This window comes from Elephantulus edwardii, unplaced genomic scaffold (assembly GCF_000299155.1).
Source record: "Elephantulus edwardii isolate Elephantulus edwardi_28Jun2011 unplaced genomic scaffold, EleEdw1.0 scaffold00312, whole genome shotgun sequence".
NCBI lineage: Eukaryota > Metazoa > Chordata > Mammalia > Macroscelidea > Macroscelididae > Elephantulus > Elephantulus edwardii.
Window position 1 is genome coordinate 2,518,076 of NW_006400062.1, and position 5,753 is coordinate 2,523,828.

Consider the following 5,753-nt stretch of genomic DNA (forward strand, 5'->3'; position numbering starts at 1 on the left):
AAGTATATACTACTTATTTAAAATAGTGTTGGGCTTGTACATATCAACTTGTAATTGACTTCATAAAATTCACATGCAACATACATTTCCAAGACAAGCTCAGCTGTAACAAGGGTTTCTTAAGAAGCTGTAATAAAATGGTGCATTTATCTTTCTTAAATATAGGTCTTCTTACTAGTGGTTCAATGCTGAGAGAGTTTATGGGGTGTGCACTTAAGATAATTGCATAGTAAATAAGGCTCTATTGTAAGTCTTTCTGAAAGCTTAACCAAAGGTCTTAAAGTCAGTCACATACTTAATTTTATCTTAGCCTTCAAGAAATATCATATACTTTGAGCTTAACTCTCTCTTTTTTTCTATTCTATGATACAGCTAAAATACTTAAGTTGAAATTTTTTACATTCCCCATGAAATCTTTATCTGGTCCATCAAGTTAGCAGATACATTTTCTATTTCCTACAAGACTTGAGAGAGGAATATCACTGAACTTCCTGTCATTACATAACAGAAGCCATCTTTCTCCAAGTTCCACAAACACTTTTTTCACTCTAGTTTAAGCTTTCTTCAACAGATTTGTAAAGGTTCTTCAAACTTTGAGTCTTTCCTATTCTTTGTAGTGTTGTCTGTAGAAATTGTACTGCTAATAACCAAGGTGGACCATCTCTGGAAGTTCAAAGCCACCATCGACTCCGAGGGCTTTTAAAAGGCTGATTATTTCTGAAGTAGCCATTTTTTTTCTTTTGGTATGTCTTAATCTGGAAGCTTTGTTAAAATCTGTCCACCATGAGTAACCTACTAGTATTAAAACACCAGTAGCACAGCTTTTAGTGTCATAGCAGCCAGAAAGTTACCTTAGCTAAGTAAATTGACAGACTAGCACTGTAGTCATAAAAGCAAACTATGTATAATCTAATACGTTCACACAAAAAATTTAAAGCTAGCAGCACTAGACAAGTCCTTTGTTCCCACTCTCTTATCACCTCAATACAACAAAATGGCAGGCAAACGTTGTAACCCTAATCTGAGCATAAACTGGCTGAGCCTACTGACTTCTCCCAGCAAAACTGACTGAGGCTCTAACCATGCCCATCCACCATCTGTCAGGGTGCTTTGGGGGAAGATAATGCTCTGGCCATTCCTAGAAAATTTGAAAGACAGTCACCTGGCCAACTAATGGAAGAGAGCCATATTAATTCCCCATTCCAAAGAAAAATTATCCAATAGATTGTGCAAATTATAGAACAATATCGTTAATGTCATGTGCAAGCTAAATATGCTGAAGAACATCTAAAAATGGTAGGACAACACATGGACAGAGAAAAACCATAAATTCAAGCTGATTTTGGAAGAGGCTGTGACAGCAGGGATATTATTGCTGAAGTCAGATGGATCCTGGCTGAAAGTAGAAAATACCAAAAGAATGTCTATTTGTGTTTTATTGATTATACAAAGGCATTTGGTTGTGTGATCATAATAAATGATGGCTATTTCACCTTGTAAGGAGGATATCTACGACTGGACTCAAAAGGTCACCTTTCCTCTTCATATTCTCAGGGTCTTGGAACATAGTCCCTCAGACTGGATAGTCAATGCTTCACAAGTGAATTATGTAGATCAGCCTAGAAAGTTATTGTTTAAAAAGGCCCGAACTAAAAAGAAACTACTCCCATGTTTTCTGGCAAGCACTTGTAAAGCCCATCCAGATTCACAGAAAGGAATATTGATCTCACCTTGCCAAGGGAAAAGAAGCATAGAACGAATGGCTATCTGCCACACAACTATCATTATATAAAGATAAATTTTCCTGAAAATATAAAAATTCTTTCTAGTGGAGTAGAGAACACTCTCTGAAACTACTGTCTATAAAATGTGAACATCAATTAATTTGACTTCAGGAGAATTGCTGTCCCTAAGGCCTTAGGTGTAACACACATTTTCAGTGTTAAGAGTTGTTCTATCATGGGAAATGGTCACACTAACAAACAGTTCTGTCATCATGCTGGGACACTTCTGTGGGCTGAGAAATAAGTATTTGTATAAGGGTAACAAATATTATTTCCCTCAGAGTTAGCATTTACTGTGTCTAAGGGAGCTCTGGTGGCCTAGTGGCAAGAAGCTGAACTGCAATCCCGAAGGCACATAATTTGAGTCCACCAGTGTTCCGTGGGAAAAGAGTGGACAACTTTCTCTCATGTGATCAGCTGCATTTGAAAACCCACCGGAGGGTCAGCTATGATTTGGTTCCAACTCTACAGTACACAACAACAAGAAGGTATTAAAAGCTTTGGTGGCATAGCACAGATGGAGTTGTATTACTAACACAAAGCTGGTTCTTCTCTGACAGTTCAAATCCACAATCAACTTCATGGAAGAAAAATGGACAATCTCATCCCTTGTGATTACAATCTCTAAAAACCCACTGGAGGGTCAGTTATGAGTCAATTCTTTCTCGATAACAATGAGAATGTATGAAGCAATCATCAAATGCTTCTGACTATCTCTGGGAATTCCCAGCATGACATTTCTATTTATAAGATGAGAATCCAGACTTATAAATCTTTTTCTATTTCTCCTGGAAGAAGTCAGAGCTGTCTTCTCTGAGCCTTGTGGGACTGGCTAACATGTTACAAATTTCCTTATAGGGACTATGCGTCCTTCATGTCCTCCTCAGCTGGAGCTCCACATCCGCTCTAAGAGCTGGGAAAATAATCAAATAATTGAAGGAATCTCGTGGTTCAGAGAAAAAGAAAAGTACTCAGTAAGCTGTTGAGGACCTAGAATTTATTAGGTCTTTTTTTTTCCTTTAAAATATCCATGTACACACAAGAACCTCAAATCTGCCCTAATTTGGAAATAGGGTCTTTACCACACATGATTGTGTTGTTGTTATTCTGTATCATCAAGTCAGAATTGACCCATAGTTGACCCTCCAGAGGGTTTTCACAGACAGTTAATTGCACAGAAGGAGATTGCCCAACATGACTCATAGCAATGAAAGGCCTGAAGCCTTTCTTTAGCTACTGTCACTTATCAAAGTACATAGAGTTTACAGAGGTATGTTGTGTGGGAAGTCAATGCCACTCCTATGTGAGGCCATATTATTGTTTGTTGTTGTTGTTATGTGCCATTGAGTCACTTATGACTCATAGTGACCACATGTACAACCGTTCTGAACTCTGCTCTATGCTCAGCCAATCATATTGTCTCTGACAGATCTACCCTTTTCACCCCATTCACTGAGTCAATCCATCTCATTGAGGGTCTTCCTATCTTGTGCTGTCCCTCCATCCTTCCAAGCATGATGTCCCTCCCTAAGGCCTGATCACTTCCTGCAACATGCCCAAAGTATGACAGATAGAGCTTCGAAACTATCTCCAAGGAGCAGCCTTGTTTCACCCTCTTCAGGACAGACCTGTTTGTTCTCCTACCAGTCCATGGTTTATTTTATATTCTTTTCCAGCACAACATCTCAAAGACATTAATTATTCTTCTATCACCCTTCATCATTTTCCATCTCTCTGATGCATGGCAAGTAATTGCTATATTATAGGCCATATGGTATTTAGTCAAAATTCAAACTCTTTCCTTTCAAAGTGTGAGAGTCCTGACCCTCCAATAGGTTTTCAGGGCCTATAAATGACACAGGAGAAGATTGGCCATCTTTCTCTTCTGGTGCTGCTTGTGGATATGAACCATCTAAGAGGCAACACCTTTGAGTTAGGAGCATAACTCACTACAGACTGGAGATCCCTTACTGGATTTGTTGTTGTTATGTGCTCTTGAGTTACCTGCGACTCATAGCGACCCTATGTACAACAGCTCTAAACCCTGTTCTATCCTGTGTCAGTTTCACTGTCTCCGACACACCTACCCCCATTGCCCCAGTCACTAAATCAATCCATCTCATTGAGAGTTTTCTCTCCTGAGCTGTCCCTCAACCCTCACAAGCATGACATCCCTCTCTAAAGATGGGTCCCTCCTTGCAACATATCCAAAGAATGTCAGGTGGAGCTTCAGAATCCTTGCCTCCTAGGAGAAGCCTCTCTAGAATGAACCTATTTGTTCTCTTAGCATTCCATGGTATATTTAATATTTTTCTCCAGTTTAGGTAGACCAGAAATCCAAGCAGTAAATGGTGTCTGTATGAAGTCTGTGTAAAGACACAGACACCAGCAAGGAAGGGACATGTCAATGTAGGGACTGAAATGTTGTTGCCACAAGTCAAAGAACACCTGAGATCATGAGACAGGCAAGGAAGGATACTTTTATAGAGTCTTTAGAGAGAATAAGGCCTTACCAAAACCTTGATTTCCTACTTCTTTGTCCAGAGCCATAAGAGAATATGTTTCTTTTGTTTTAAGCAACCCAAGTATTCAGCCTTAGGAGTCTAATACATAGAATAATGTGATAATCCAGAGTTGGAAATAATAATGCATCTACAACTTGTTATTGATGAGTAATAACAATATCAGTATTGGGGAGAGACTCATCAATAACCTGCGTTATGCAGATTACACAACCTTGCTTGCTGAAAATGAGGAAAACTTGAAACACTTGTTGCAGAAGATCAAGGAATGCAGCCTTCAGTATGTATTGCACCTCATAGTCAAGAAAATAAAGATTCTTACCACTGGACCTATAAGAAATATCATGATGAATGGAGAAGAGATTCAAACTTTCAATAACTTCATCTTACTTGAATCCACAATTAATACCCTTTGCACCAGCAATCAGGAAATAGGGAGATACATTACACTGGGAAAATCTGCAGGTAGGGACCTCTCCAAATTGTTGAGGAGTAATAATGTTAGTTTGAGGATTAAAATGTGTCTGATTCACACCTTAGTCTTCCTGATCACTTGCTATAAATAATTACGACAAAAGAAGAATGGATGCCTTTGAGCTGTGGTGTTGGAGAAGATCACTGAACATCCCATAGATGGCCAAAAGAACAAAGAGATATGTCTTGGAGAAGGTGCAGCCAGAAGTCTCTTTGAAGGCAAGAAAGATGAGAGTTCACATACATATTTTGGGCATATTGCTAGTAGGTGCTCTTCCTTAAAGAAGGACATGATGTTGGGGAAAGTGGAGGGTCAGAAAAGGAGAGGAAGACCTTTTACCAGGTGGATTGATGTGGTAACTGCTGCAATGGATTCTAGTGTGTCAGGAAGTGTGTGGATGGCAAATCATAGAACAAGGTTCAGATCTGTTGTTCATAGGGTCACTATGAGTCATATTTTAATCAACAGCACCTAACAACAACAGTTATTACTATTTGTAGGTGCAAAAAAAGAGCATTTTACATTTGAAAGAGAGGAGCGAACTGGTTGGGGGGAGAGAAGTGCAGCAATGAATGAATGGAAATCCAAAATCTCTGTAAATGCTCATTAAAATTATTTTTAAAAAATAAAGCTTAAAAAAAGAGCATCATAGAAATTCTTTATAGCCATCTTCTATCTACAGTCTATAAAAACTATTGCTGAAAACACTGGCTTCTAAATGGAATTTCAATTATATTAATTCTTTCTGAAATATGTATGAGTACAAAACTAAACATAATGCCAGAGGCTCGGAAATTATGACATTTTCTAAGCACTAGATAGACTCAATGTCATATTTTCATTCTTGTGGATTTGTTTGCATTTTCTTCAGCTTTAGTTTGAACTTGTACATTAGTAGTTGATTGCTTATTTCACATTCAGCAACTGGTCTTGATTTCCCAGTTAATACTGAGCTTCCTCAGTTATATATAT